We start from the raw sequence: 16,353 nt of genomic DNA, 5'->3' as shown, positions 1-16,353 counted from the left end.
CGACTTGAAAATTCATGAACAGAAAAATACCCATCTAGCAGATTTAACCATTTATTTACAACATCTGCGTCTATTTGACCCTCGAAGATGGGGATTTCAAAATTAACTTGTACCTTAAAGGGTGTGGCATTTCCAGAGTAGCTGTTGGAAGCAGATGCGTCACCTCTGGGTAGCCGCTGAAGGATCTGCACAAAGCTATCCATCATCGCGTTCCTTTGCCGCTCGAGGGCTTCTTCGAGCAAGATTTTGATAGGATCTCCTGCCCCCTCGTCTTTCTTCTCATCCGCCATGGGAGGTCGTCGAGATTTGCGAGGCTGGTCTTGCAAAGGTTCGACCAGTTCAAGCCCTAACTCCTTATATCCCGACCTCGTTGGGGACATGCAAAGAAAAACAGAGAAAAAACAGACCGCTCTGATACCACTGATCTGAACTTAAACAGGAACGCAATAAAATACAGAGATAACCATAAAGACAGATATGCAGCGGAAATAATACTTCATTTCATTACTGTAAAATACTGAAATATGCTTACAAACAGAAATGGAAATAAACCATCTAGGGTGATGGTAGCTTATCTTTGAGAAGAGATGTGGCGGCTACATGCCTCTGAACTGTGTTACAATGAGGCTCGAAGGCCTATTTATTATTGAGAAACAATGGAAAACCCTTCACATCCCAAAGCCTAACCCTAGAAGATGAAAAGCCAAATTGTGGGCCCCGTTTTGGGGTGAGTTGGACAGCCAACTTCCCGGGGTCGCGAATTGGTCGTATTATCTCTGTTTGACGCACATGATAGCCCGTTGGAAAGATCTCTCCAAGGACTACGACGGAAAAGACGATTTTTTGAAAAAAAAATCGCTAGCTGTAGATTTCCCAAAAAACATCGTTTAGGGCCTCAAAACGGCTCCGGAAGTTTAGGACCCGAAAAAATGCTAAAAATAGTAAACTGTGCTATAGTTAAGGAAACTGAAAAACTGAAAGAGACAGTTGTGGGGGTCCAAATGAGATAGGTGGGTGGCCACCAACATCCACCTGGATCAAGCCCAGATACCACCAATCATGTTCCCCCAACGCTCGAAGTCCCATGGAGACATACGAATAGTTTTAGCAGTATTTAGAATTCTTCCATTTTTCCACCTGGTTATCCTCCTCTCAATATCTATCCTATGATTCCCCCTGTTCCTTCTGGGAATCTTCCTTCTAATATTTCCCCTGTGGGTTCCTACAACATATTTCCCTCAATGGATGGTTTAGGAGGATGCATATATGTTGCTTAGGCTGCACTCCAGTCATTTCATAAAAGAGAATCTTTTATTCAATGGGAAGGATGACTCATGCAATCTGTTATTCATCTTTTAGATGCATAATTAGTTGGTTAAAATATGGAGAAATGCACAAGAGTTTAAGTATAGCCTAGTCTATCAGGTGGCGCCTTCAATTCTTAGACATATACTGATAGATGATAAGCCAATGGTTAAGTTAGACATTAAATTAATTAATGATAGAGGTCATCTCACTCCAACCATAAAGGCAATGGAACAAGGATTGATGTACTACTAGTGCTAGAGCGTTTGACATCTATAATTTTCAGTATAGATCATATTGTGAAGTTTAAATTCCTTAACTCTAATTAGGTTGTGGAAAGAGTGAGAGAGGTGTTATCAATGATGGAGCTAAGGTCAAATCCTAAAGCATGCATATTAGAGACAAAGTCAATCCAATATTCATTAACACTTAGAAAAGGAAAAAAATGTATTAGATATAGAAAGGATAAGGTGAAACTAGTGCTCAAACTTGATCTAGTATGGATAGGGTTAAAGTCTTAATGAACTGACCCTTGATTAACAAGATTATTGGAAAATGGGTAAAAGAAGAGTGTCTGATACTCTAGTTAGAATAAAGATGGTGAAATATTCTTGGATATTCCCCCTAATATAATTTGATGGTCATGGGATGGTGTGGTCGCTATGACAACAACCCTAAAAAAAATTCCTCTTTCAATTTTGGAGCCTACCTATTTTTTCATGAGTGGTCTCTCTTAGCTACCTTGTGTCATCTTGTCACTTGTTCATGTTTTCCTAACTATTGACTATCCTTTCAATTATTAGAAAATAGGTAAAAGAGGAGTGCCTGATACTTTAGTTAGAAGCAACATGGTGAAATATTCTTGGATATTTCCCCCAATATATGTTGATGGTCATGGGATGGTCTTGTCAATACGACAAGGACCCTCCAAAAATTTTACCTCTTTCAATTTTGGAGGCCACTTATGTTTTCATGAGTGGTCTGTCTTAGCTATCTTGTTTCATCTTGTCACTTGTTCATGTTTTCCTAAGTATTGACTATCCTTTAAATATCTCTAATATTTCTTTTTCCTCCTAGGTCAAAGTTTCCTAAGTGTCACTTTCTTATCTTTTGGAAGTTGTCGTGTCTCCTTTCTAAAAAATAGAAAAGTCACGAGCTTTTCTTTGACTTAGAAAAAATCACTTCACTTAACATGCACACCACACAAAAGAAATAAAGTGTACCTTTCTTCCTTAGTGAGAGAACACTTTCCAAAGTTAGTGACTAAACATGCACTATCAAAGAAAATTGCAGCTTCTTGAGATAGAGAAAACTTCCCTTTCTAGTGGAGCACACTTCTTTCTCAAATTTTAGTGCACTCCTTGACCATAGTGAGTGCGTAGTCCTTATCAATAGCAAATGTGCACTCTTTTATTCAACAAGTGCACACTCCTTGTCTCTAACAGGTGCGTACTCCCTACCCTTCACACATCCATATTTCTTATTTTCATGCGGAGCACACTACTAGAAAATAGGGATTCTCTCCCACTTAAGTAACCTAACACAGTGATCAAGCGACAAGTGGCAAGCGTGTGTTGAAACCCTAACTTAATGATCAAGTGAAAAGTGGCCACCATGTGCTCATCGACATTCTTTCTAAGACCTAAATAGTTTGTCAACATCCTATTTGAACGATGTTTCTAAATAACACAAGCTGCCAGAGGATGTTCCCTACCTTGAGAAGCCTTACAGTGTTGAGAGTAATGTTGCAGTTACAAAAATAAAATAAAATTTACCTATATAGTATAGAATAACATAGAAAACTTTCAAATATGAAAATTTTTACCCATCTAGTGATTAAGATTGATATACTCAGACCCCAAGATAGTTAGAATTAGGAAGAGCTTTTACCTAAGAAACCTCTCAGAAGCAATTTTTGTAGCATGAAGAGTACCCTTGTCCAGTCTATTTTCACAACATGATCATATGATTCCTTTATTGGAGAATGAATCCTAATGAGATGTTATTAAAAATCCAAACATCAACTTTAAAGTATAACTCAACATCAATAACAAATTCTAAGGATTTATTCATCAAATTCTTTAACTGCAATTGTGAAAACCATAATTGATTTTGCATGACTCACCCACAAACATCCCATCATCTGATAATATGTCATTCCTTGAAGAGGAGTGTGGCCTTGTCTCGACTCAAAAAAAAATCATGTCCTTAAAGGAACACATTCTAAAAATAGATTACATTATATTTACACCAACATAAGCAAATATATGCTCCCAAAAGGATTTGCAAAATAAACACTTGTTTCTATTGAGGCTATCTTTGCATTGTCAAATTTTAAGTTACATAAATATTGATTCTAGATATTAAAAGTATTAATATTTATCTCTATATGCGTTGTAGGATTTACCATTCTATGTAACCATGGTCCATTGTAAATCCATAAATGTCAACAAAATCACATATAGAGAGAGAAAACTCAAGTGCTTTAATTCTCGTGCCTTTGGATGAAGATCCAAAAGATGTTCCTAACTTCAGATACATAAGATTTTGAATTGGGACTTCCTACCTTCACAGAGGTCCCATATTAGTGAATACTATAAGAAACATAAGTGGCATTTGTGGCATGCAAACTGAGAGAGAAAAGGCTAGATGATAATTTTGAAGGCAATTAGAATCATGTAATAATATTTTTCAAAGAAATATGTTAAGATCAATTACCTGCTCAAATCATTTTACTCATAATGTCATGGATGGTAGTTTTAATAATTAGAACTTCTTTCCTAGTTTATGCAAGAAAGATAAACTTGTCGTATTATTAGAATAACATATTTGTCCTCACTTGTATGATAGGTTAAGGTTGTATTTGAATAGCATGGAATCAATATGAACTATAGAATAGAAAACACTACTGTCCAATTCTACAACTTTATCAAGGGCCTTGGTTGATCCCCTATTAAGATGTTGAAATTTACTTTTCTTCCCCACATATTGCAAATAATTCAAAATTTGCAGAAGATACAGAATGTGATTGGATATAAAATTTCACTAGATAAAGAACACTAGAGGATTTCATCACAATCTAACCCTTCATCCTAATACTTTATTCTTAGTCTCAATGGAAAATATCATGAAGAAAAATTGAAATGAAGCACAAAGACGTGATTTTAATCATACTAATATTTGTGGGAGATCTATTCCCTCATACGAAAAAATCAAAACTATCAAACTCTTTTCCAAACATTCTTTTTAAAAGGTCACCTGAATTATTACAGATCACTGCACATTGCCCATACTGTCGTGGGATATGAAGTGGTATATTTGGGAGTATCAATGCAAGATTCTCCATACAAAGTGTTTTGTTTTGACATTTATTATTGCAATACAATTGAAGTATAAAACATTAAGATCAAACCCGACATATACACATAAACACTTCAATATCACATCTGAAAAAGAACAAAGATGCCAAGTAGAAAATTCTCATGCGAGGTATATTTCCTTTGTACATTCTCAAGTCACAGTACAATTTTCCTCAGTCAAGACCCTTAGAAATTTGATAATATATTATTTTTAAAGCTAATCTAGGCTTTATTTTTAGAGTACAAATGATACATTTCATCTCGTCAATTCATTGCAGCTTCTTCAATTGAACTTACTAGATAGTCCAAGTAGTTCTAGTATGTTTGACATAAGTATTGTTATTAGGAACTAATATATTGTCTAAAATTGATATACACTTCTTCATGCTTCTTCAAAGAAATTAATTTCATGATATTTTACAAGTGGGTTGTATGGGGAAATGAATGAGAAGGCAATGTACAAAAGAAACAAATGGATATACAACACCAAATTTGATATCTTGTATGTCGAGGAGATCGACCAATTCGAGTGTATGGCACGTATCATACATTGCTATACATTTGTTGTTAAAAAAGGTGGGGGTTCACCTAGATGAGACTATTGTTAAGTGAATATTTTTCACTGGCCCATTCATTGGCTTAAATATTTTCAGTTCTGGTTTAACACTCAAGAGGCATAAAATTGCTAAAACGCTACTTATTAGCTTAAGCATTTAACTTTTTTCTTTGAACTATTGCTCTATGACAGTGAGTCATTGAGAGAATTCATTGACTACTAGTAAGGAACAAATGTATATTTCTCACTATGTTTTTTATTTGCTAGTAGTTGGCTAATTTTGACATCAAAATCATCTTAGAAATGAATATAAAACATTGTTTTGATCCTGCTTTCTCATTAATTTCTCTAAATACGACTTCACCATTGTGTATTTATACATGAACATTTAACTATTTTCTAAGATAAGAATTTGAAATTTTTGGTAGAGATATGACAAAAGCATTATGCTTTCCTGTGTAAAGATGAAACATTTTTTTCATTGAAATATTTTGTTTTTAAAATAAAATGTAGACTTTCGAAATTTCAAAATATTTTTTTCTTTTTTAAGTTGATATAAAATTATGTTATTTCATATGAACATCTGAAAATTTTATCTATAGTTGAGAGTGAGAATGAAATATTCTTACCAAAGTGAAATATTCTTACCACATATTATGAGTTGTACTATCAACACACACTGAGCAAGGACAACAAGTGTGGCATTATTGATATTTTATAATGCTTTTAATTAAAACTAACACTAACCAAATACATATGTTAATTTTTTGTTTTTAATTATTGTTGAGACTGTTTTTTATTTAGAATTTTTTTTTTTATATATATCTTTATTATAAAAAAGAATAATTACACATTTCCCTAAATATAAAATGTCATACAAAACTAATTTATAGAAAATTGAAGAAAAAAATACAAATTTAATAAAAAATAATATTACCTTTTTAAACTGATAAATTTTAAAAATAATAATTATTTAAATAACATTTCTAAAATAATTATCAATAATAATTACAATATTAATAACAATTAAATACTAATAACAATTATATTGGTAAATAATACTAATGTTTATAATTATATTTTTAAATACAACTTTTCAATTTATATTCAACATTAGAGGTTATTTAAATTTCAATAGAAATTCAAATAATTAAAACAAATTAATTGAGTTTTGGTGGCTCGGGTAAATCAGCCAACGACTTAATCGTGTATGATAAATATTTCTTTACGTAGTAATTACAATTGCCTTGCACACATTGTCATCCGCGGGTCGCAAGCAGTGTACCTTGAATTGAATTCCATGCCTCGAGCTCTCCGCTAGATGGCGCCGAGACAACGACATATGTCAGAGGTAATAGAGGACACAGGCTTCTTGGCTGAAAAGGTTTTAGGCGATAAACAATTCCGATAATGAATATCTACATCTGTCTCTGTAAACTAAAACAGAGAGGTGGGTCCAAAAGACACGTAAGCATATTGAGTGAAGTGAATCTGCAATCGGGATAAGGGTTGCCTTTTTCCATAGCACAAAAAAAAGCCCTTGACACAACCGTATAAAGCCTAATGCTAAACAGGGTTTAGCACTAGAAATGAAGAACTAAGTGGCAATGAAAACTGGATTCAGATTGAGGAGAATAAGAATTAAAATTATAAAATATATTTTGAATGAATTTAATGGTCCAGAACTAAGTGGCAATGAAAACTGGATTCAGATTGAGGAGAATAAGAATTAAAATTATAAAATATATTTTGAATGAATTTAATGGTCCAGAAAATGTATTCTTCTGGGGTGATTATAGATTTAAGTTTCGAGGAGTAAAGTATATATATCTCCGTGATAACAATGTCTTACAAATTTGTTGAGCTTGAATTAAACTCTCTAAGACTATAATTAAGAATTCAATTTTGAATTGAAAAATGAAAATATCGAAAGGCGACATTACAGCAACACCTTTAAGAAATATAATGATATGAAAGTCACACAGAACAACGTGAATATCATCAATAAAATTTAACATTGAAATTCATACTTAGAAAGATTTTTTCTTATTTCACATATAAATATTTTCTGAATTCACACTTTTGTGATCTATAATGAATTAAGAAATGTCTTTTGGTAGAAATCATATAAGAGAAATTTTTGGCCAATGCGCTGCGAACCAACAAGTGTAGTTCATCACCAGATGAAGAGTCAATCCATGGCAAAGGCTTAAATAGAGAGCAATGTAGAGACCATAATTTCAAGTAACCACTATATTTGAACGATAATATCTAAATTGTGATATTAATTTATTAATATATTAAAAACAAATATTATGAAGTAACAACTATATTAAACAACTAGTTTTTGAAAAATAATATTTAAATTGTGATGTTAATTTATTAATTTATTAACAACAAACATTAATAAGTAACGACTATATTAAATATCTAGTTTTTGAAAAATAATATTTAAATTAATTTATTAAAATTAAATATTATTAAAAAATTCTATTACTCGGAAATAATCGAAAAAAAAAAACTAACAAGAATAAAAAATCAAAGTCAAACTCCAAACAAGGAGGGAAGTCAAAAATTATAAAAAGGAGTAACGCTGCTAATCGAGACAAGATTATATATATATATATATATATATATATTCAAATAAAAGTAATCAATAAATAAAACAGGGTTAATAATAAAATACAAGGCTGAGGCACATTAAACAAATAACAAAAATACTAAAGGAATTAAGAATGAATATGATGATAAAATACATAAGAAAACATAAAGGATCAAGAATATAAACTCTAATTAAGAACAAACAAAAAACAAATACTATAAAAAGGACACCATTAAGAACATAGATAAATAAATAAACAAAGTAAATCCCAAAAAGAAACCTCAAAAACTAGGAGGACACGACAGGGACCCGACTTCTACTAATAATCCAAACATTGTCTCTATTCAAATTATTGGGTCTTTTTTCGATTCCTAGGGCTTCACTGAATTTACGATGATGGAAATGACTAACCCTAGCAACGACTTGTGTTGAAATGTGCAACAAGAAATGGTAAAAATAGAAGATGCTAAAAATAACAGTTTAGCCATTGGATATCTTAACTACAATGGGTGAAAAGTGAAGGTGCTAAAAATAGCTTTTCTAAAAATAGCATTTCGGGATCCCTTCTTATTTTAGTCGGTCCCTGGACTAAACATAGGAAGTAAAATTCAAATGTGATATTAACAGCAGTTTGTAAATTTATTAATTAATTCATCATGAGTTAATTAGTTAAGGAATTATGAACTTGAAGTCTATGTGAGGACATGCAACAGTTTCTCCTTTGATTAAGGGATTTATCCATCAGTTAAAGAGATAAGAGTGAGTTGTAATTAGTTGGCTCAGTTAATTGAGTCAAGTCTAGTTAGATTAATTTAAGAGTTTATTAAATTAATGAGAGTTCATTTAGTTAATGCTTGCATGCATGTAACTACTGTATTTTAGATAACTAAAGATTCACTCATGGATAACTCATGCATGTCAGTTCAGTCAGAGACTCAGTTGAGATCAGATAGATGGACATTGTACTATCAGTTGCTAGGATATTCCTTGGTGAATATTCTTTGCATGTAGAAGGAATATTATTCCTTGAGGGTTGCGCAGTAGGACCTGAAATTACATTGAGTGTGTTGAGGACAATTCACACATGGGATATCATTGGACCCCAATCAAAACTGCACAAGGAAATAGGAGGCTTGGAGGGCTTGAGGAAGATATATTCTATGTCTATTGAGTCTGTGAGCTATATTGTTTGATTACAGAGAGAGTAGGATAGCTTCAAAGCTGATTCTTTTTGTAACTTGAACAAGATTTCCACTTCTATGATAATACAAAGTTGGGGTTTTAGGTTGTTGCTTTACCTAGTGATATATTTTATGTGTTATGGTTGATTACTTCTCATTCTCAGTTATATCTATTCATGCTTGATGTTGCTCATGTTCGATTAAGCTTCTGCTCAATTGTTTGTAGAAGTAGATCAAGTGTTTTTCTTTAGTACATTGCATTACCAGGTGATCTACAGTGGGAAAATCTACATGGTATTGTGGTGGGCTCCAGTATTGTAGCAATAATGCTACAACTCCTGGAGCTTCCTTCTCTAATTTTATCAACCCGGTAGTTCGTACAAACTTGGAAGCGACGGTGCTGTATGCACAAGTACTAGCTCTTGTCGCAGCTGTCACTTGGTCAGCTGGCACAAGTCCGCTAGGGCTCAAGCCAACCTCTATATGTTCTCAGAAGAAGTTTTTTTTTTTTTTTTTTAAGTGATGAACGAAAGCTATCTCAAAGGAAATTAACCTACTTTGCAAGAATGAACTGAAAGCCAACAAAACATGGAAACCCTAGTAAACCCTAATTCTACCACCTTAATCCTTATGATGCAATGGTGGGAATGCAACTTCTAAAAGTGATGCCATTACTTCTATTAGGATGAGATGCATGTGTTTAAACTATTTTCATCTGAAGAGAACATGTTTTTGTGTTTTTGCTCAAGTTGTTGGAGTTATTATGACTGTGCTTCTTACTGGGTCTTGGCTGTGCAGGGATAGATCAAGGAAGGAAATGCTTGGAAGAGGTCAGGAAGGCTCAGAGAGGGTCTAAGGGATCCCTAACATCATTCCACAGAAGTTCACAACGTTCAGATGCCTGGAAACCGTGTTTGCAAGCTTCTACAGGATGTCTGCAGGGGATTCTACAGGAAGTTCAGGATTTCTACAGGAAGTCTGCTAACTTCTACAGGATGTTCTGCAATAGGATTTTTGGGTGATGGATGGGTGAATGAGCTGTATGGGTGGATGGAGAGGTAGGAGGGGAGCTTGTGATGGCTTATGGACAGAGAGATGAGATGGAGAGGGGGTGTGTAAAGCTGGTTGATCTAGAGGGGGGTAGAGGCAATGGAAGGCCGAAAAGATAAAACAACGTGGGTGATAGAAGAGTTGGGAGGTAAATGATCTGACTGGGAGGTAAGTAGATGGCTTAGGCACGGCTCAGAAAGATAAGGAAATGATAGAGTGGTGTTGCGCAGTGTAAATGAAACAAATCACCTGTGTCTTGCACAAAACCGAAATGTCATCAACCTACTCTAACTGTTTTATTAGAAACCAAAGAACAACAATGTAGTTTAAAGAGAAATCGTGCATGGTGCTGAAACAAAGAGTTATTGCTCAAGATCTAAATGCATGGACACTTCTACAAATGGAAATATTACGTTAAAGCTTGCATGAACATGTAAAACTGTGTTTTTTGGTGGTTGGCATGGTCTGCACTCCCAATCTCTAAACAGAGGTGGAAGTAAGTGTGCAATCAACCTTTTCTTGGAATTCTGATGAATTCTAATCCCCTTACTCTAATCTAAACTACTGAAAGCACTTTATCCATAAAACTAACCTACTTAATCACATCAAAAAATTCGAATCAGCAAACTATGTTTCCAAGTGCATGTAAAGGAAAAGAAATGAAATGCTGGAAGAAAGACAAGTAACAATACAACGAAGGAAGCCTTAGGCTCTCAGGTTGGGCCCAACCCTGAGAGCTTAAGCTCTTTTAAGAACTCAGAGCTGCCTCAAATCTGCCTGCTTATTCATTAAGAGATAATAGTCAAAAGTCTGATAACATGCCAAAAATGGCTTACAAAAAGCAAAATAGAGCTATCACCTCGTAGTCTAGGATAAACAACAAAGTTTCCCAAAAGTTCCCATCGAAGGCTACAGCCTCAATATTTATACATTATGAGGGCCAAGTTGGCCTCCTAAATTAGTGGGGCTTGGCTGACCAACTAAAAGTAAACTATTGTTCCCTTAGAATCGGTTGGCTGCCTTCTAGCTCGGTGGTGATAGCTGTTGGAGCTCGGACTTGGGGTGGAGATCACGAGGAAGGCCATTCAAGGCTGTGGACAACCTTCCTACAAAACCGCAATGCCACCTTGGCTGTCTCCTTGCCTCCATCTGCGTGGTTTTGCTCCATTTAATGTCAAAAAACCTGAAATAAACATGTATTAGCCACCTAGGAATAGTGACTGCCCTCCTTCCTACAAATAACATGAATATACTTAAGAAATGATGCATAAGTGATAAAAAATGAAGGGTTGAGCAAGGGTAAGTAGGCCAAATGAGCCCAAAAGGTTACCAAATTTGGGGCTCATCATCACCCCCCAGCTAAAATATTTGCTCATCCTTGAGCAACTAGTCCAGCTCCTCATCCTTCATTGCCTTTACTGCCACCCTTACATCCCAAGCCTCTGTAGTAGTGTCCTCCTTGGTGATATAGAACCCAGCCTTTCTGTTCACCTCTTCCCACTGTTCATTATCATCTTTCTCTGTGCTGCCTTCCATCAATCCTAGCAGCAGTGGTGGGCTTAGCTTAAGGCCAATCCAGCTGGCCTAGAGGTTTTGCATGGATTTCTTATAGAGGGCCACCCGTACTAGTGCTTCTCTCATCCGATTTGGGGTATGATACTCAATAATTTTCAGACTGTGGGCCAAGGTATTCCATCTGCGGGTGCAAGCTTGGACAGCGTTGTCTCCTAACAGTCTCTCCATGTCCTCAAAAAGAGATATGGTTTGGGCCTGCTAGTCCATATATCTCAGTGAAGCTTGAGGGTCAGTGGACAAGTGTTGGTGTGCCGAGATTAGTGCAACTGGATCCCCTGGTTCTGGTCTAATTAGCAATGGCTCATTCAGTTCTCGGTTCATGACCGCTTTGGCTTCTGCTGCTCTTTTGTCCTCATGGTTCAACCATGAGGCAAATGCCATTAATTGCATATCTCCCAAGGCCGTATTGGGATCCCATGAAACTACATTAGGCAGGGCCAAATTATGGAGGTAGAACTCCGCTAATTTGGCCTTATCCTCTGATGAGCTGGTACTGCATAATTCAGTGAATTGCTGCGGGTCTTGGAGCTGAGAGATACCCCTTTGCGCCAAGATATTGATTTGAAATTGCAGCCATTGGTCTTTCAAGTACAGGCCATAGGATTTGGCCGGCTTTCTGCATTGGATAGCATCCATGGCCCAACTGGCCATGCAGGCCAATTGTGCCTCTTTCTGCTACAACTGTTGTCTGAGAGCTTGCACCTCAATTTGTGCTTGCTGTTCTACTTCCTGTAGATGCAAGGTTGGCTCCCCAAGACCGATGTACAATTCCTTTTTACCTTGCTGTTCTGCTGTGGTGTCCCCGAAGGATGTACCTGTCCCTGTCCTCAGCTCCTGTAGCTGCAATCTCAGCTTTTCGTTTTCTTCCTGTAGGAACACTCGTTGGCAATTTGCCACGTGTTTAGCCATGGCCAATTCACTTCTGGCCTCCTTGAGCTGCTCCTGTAAGGGACCTATGTCCGCCACACCCTTTGACTTGGCTATTTTCATCCACGTATGTGTACGTACTCTCTCTTCCTCCAATGCAAAGAACAGTGGCACAGTGAATTTCTGAGGTATAATTTTGCCAGCCTCTAAAAAGTTGTAATATGAACTCAGACTTGGCTGAGGGCTAGGCTCTGGTATATGCTCTTTCTCCACTTCTTTTGGTGGCTCTACTTCGCCCTCCCTCGGTGGTGATGAGGGTGCTTCTCTTTCCATTCTCTCTGTTTCCTTAAGCTGGGCTAAAGTTTCCTGTAGAGCATCTTCAGCATCCTGTACCCGGGCTTTCGAGGCCAATTGGTCCAACCTATCCTTCCAGGTAGTTTTCTTCGGGCTCCCCCTCTCATAGGTGACTGATATCTTTGAGGGGGACCTCTCCTTGGGCGAAGTAGGGGCATCTTCGATAATGATTGGGCTGCTGGACGGAGGCTGTGGCTTGCCCGTCTTTATTCTCACACTTCTTCTAGCTTTAAAATATAGAGGGGTCTCCCTCTTTCTCTTCTCCTTTGGCTTAGGAGGTGTACTGAGGGCGGCCAGCACGGCTGCTGCCTCCCTTGCAAGAATGTCAGCTTTCTTCTCCTTGGGTTTTCTTTTCTCAGGGCTTCCTGTAGAAGACCCTTTTTCAGTTGATTTCGGGCTTCCTGTAGAAGCCGGTTTCGGTTTTCCTGTAGAAACAAGTGTCACCGCTTTAGTTTGTTTTGCTGCATGTGTTTTACTTTTTGACTTGGTTGCGGCTGCTGTCGAGGCACTTTTGCTGATGTGGACCTTCTCAGCCTTGTCCACTTTGCCTTGTAATCTTCTCTCCCTGGCCGTCAACATGGGTGTGTCATCCTTCTCTTTGGCACCATTTTTCTCTTGTTTCTTCTTTTGCTCTTTCTTCTGCTCCGTGGTCGTGGTCTTCTGGCCTTTTTCTTTCTTCTTGTGGGCACTGACTCCTTCTCCTCACTGCTAGATGAACCGAGCTCTTCGGTCATCATTTTTATATCACCATCCTTGGTCAAATTTCTGAAGGCTTCCCATGAGAGAGGAACCTTGTATGTGTGGAGCGCATCCTCCACGAGGAGTTTAATGAGTCCATGGTGGGCTACCTAGTCTGGTGTGCCTTCTTTCAACTTGGTGGCACACTCAATCAGAGACTGTAGTAGAAAGTAGGGGATACTTAGTTTGTTTTCTACAGGTAGATCCATCTGATGCCTTAATTCCGTGAGTAACCGAAAATGGTACCCATATACAATGCTAAACCGACCTTCGCAGGTGATGTACTTCATAATCTGCAGGCTAACTTCACTCCACAGTGGCAGTAGGCTGGTTCTACAAACCCCGTTTTTATTTTCTGAGAATTCCTCCTCTGGTGGAAAGAATTCTTTCTTAGCCTGTTGGCCCAATTTCCTTTCTTCTTTATCCCATGGTAATCCCATTGGGAGTTCAGTAACTCGGCTGATAAATTGTGGAGTGAGTCTGAGACTCAAACCCCTGAAGTTGACGGTGGCCAATGTTTTGGATTTCGGCTTCAGAGCTTGCAAAAACTCCTCGGCCACCTCATCGTCATAGCCCTGCAATTTGTTGCAGAATGACATCTATTGCGCTTGCGTGAACAGCTCCACCACCTCAGGATTTTCTCTTAGCTTTGTTGAGTCGGTTGGTTCCCTTCTGATGAACCCACCCGGCATGGTGAAAAACTGTTGCATTAGCTGGAGGTGGCGGGTGCGGAAGAAAATTGGCCTACTGGGACAGAGTGTAGAATTACGCCTCTGCCACGCATACAATTCACAAAAACTTATCTCCCGACGACCTTAACACGGCTTAATTATAACTCACATCCTTCTTAATCCGCCACCTTTTGACGTGAGGAACCCAATTTCCTGTAGAAGCAGCTTTCCTGTAGAAGCAGCGCACGAATTCTGGAGGATACTGCAGTGGGTCTGCGCTCTCTGTGCTTCTTAACAGGCGTTCGAACGGCCAAAGACTTGGAGTGTCGAGCTTCAGAGGAATCCGGATGCTCACTCGACTTTCAAACGGTGAATGATAAATGCGTGGGGTGGCAATCTAGCCGATTAGATTTGAATCCGACGGAATCCGTGGCGCGGGGGTGAGCTGTCCCTGCCAGACCGTTGGACGATGTCACTCCATCATTCGTCTACGAGTTCCCTTACTGCCGCATCATTCTGCGCAGATCCGCCACTGTCACTTCTGTTAAAACTCGTTTTTCCCCGACTGGATGGCTCTCACGTGTGCACTGCCCATTCCTTTTGCCACGACCACTGTTCACTCATCTGACTAGACCACTGACTGGTCGACGTGGCCAGTCGAATGGCCATACGACCGCTCAACCCATTCACTTCACACTTCGCAAACATTTCAAAGTAAAATTCATGCAATTCGACGGAAGAAAGGGCGAGGCACTTACCTGTGCGGCCGCGACACGATTCTTCAGGCTTTTGGACGATGATGAGTAGTTTTGTTTGCTGCTGTTTGATTGCACAGGTCCAGAGGTTCCTCTTCACAGGCTGCTGACGATGAATCTTATGATTCGGCTGCATGCACCCGCGTGATCCTTGCATGTTGCAGGCGATGGAATGGTGTACACTCTAGTTGGCTTAACTGCTACGGGACTCCTGCAGGATGTCCTGTAGCAGTTTTTCCTCCTCGGGTGCATGCTGCACGATGAAGACGGTGGCCTCACGATCGCGCTCGCAGGGCTCTTGGATAGCTGGGATGGGTATGGCATGGTATCTCAGCGTTTTTTTTCATTTTTGAAAAAATTGCTTTCTCTTGAATCTCAATGATTTGCTTTGATTGTGCAGGTATCTTAATTGCATGTCGACAGGGGTGGTAGAAGGAGGTGACAGCAGTGTGTGAGGGTGAAAATAGTAGCTTGCATGCCTTCATGCTGAACCTTGGTCGTTAGATCTCCCCACATAATGAATTCTGGGCCGACCCGAACTTCTACAGGAAGTTTCCTGTAGAAATACAGAACTTCCTGTAGAAAGTCTGCACCTTCCTGTAGAAAGTCTGCATCTTCCTGTAGAAGATTTAAGCTGTGATGAAATCGTGCCCATACCTTGGAGAAGATGAGTATTCTTGGAGGAGGTGCTGGTGAGGTCTCCCGGCAGCATGATAAGGACCCTTGACTTTGAGTTGAGAGACCTCCTCTCCTTCATAGAACACCTGCAACCTGCATGCATTTCCACATTACAAACTTGCTGTCCCTGTCTTTTTGCTTATTGTTTTTTTCTTTTCTTCTTCTTTTTTTTTTTTTTGAAAGATAGCAGGGGCGCCTCAATGAGGTTTTCACCCTTTCCATCTGCCTTAAGCGCCTCAGAGAGGTTTTCACTTAAGGATCTTTTTCAAATCCTTTTTTTTTTTTTGGAAAGACAATAGGGGCGCCTCAATGAGGTTTTCACCCCTACCACCTGCCTTGGGAGCCTCAGAAAGGTTTTCACCCAAGGATCTTTATTATTATTATTATTATTATTATTTTTTAGATCTTTCAGGGTATGCCCAAAGCAGAGGCAGAACCCTTCTCTATGACCAACACTGATTTCTCCACAGTTTTGATGAACTCCTGTCTTGAGAGAGGTTTCCTATAGATCTTCAGTTGATGCCCATTGACAAGCATGGGGATGGACTCCTCATCAATGGTCCGAATAAGAACAGATCCATTGTCATGACATTTTTCCACTGCATATGGTCCCAGCCATCTGGTTCTCAGCTTCCCCTTGAAATCTTTGTGCCTGGAGTCAT

The 16,353-nt window shown here is 38.2% G+C and overlaps 1 pseudogene; it reads right to left on the bottom strand.

The window, feature by feature from the left end:
- Positions 1-2,768: 2,768 nt before the first annotated feature.
- LOC149235675 (sialyltransferase-like protein 2) lies at positions 2,769-4,672 on the bottom strand (annotated as a pseudogene).
- Positions 4,673-16,353: the final 11,681 nt, after the last annotated feature.

This window comes from Pinus tabuliformis, chromosome 8, assembly GCF_031772625.1.
Source record: "Pinus tabuliformis cultivar Carrire ecotype Pingquan chromosome 8, CPIR1, whole genome shotgun sequence".
NCBI classification, from domain to species: domain Eukaryota; kingdom Viridiplantae; phylum Streptophyta; class Pinopsida; order Pinales; family Pinaceae; genus Pinus; species Pinus tabuliformis.
This window is presented reverse-complemented; position numbering and strand designations above follow the sequence as displayed.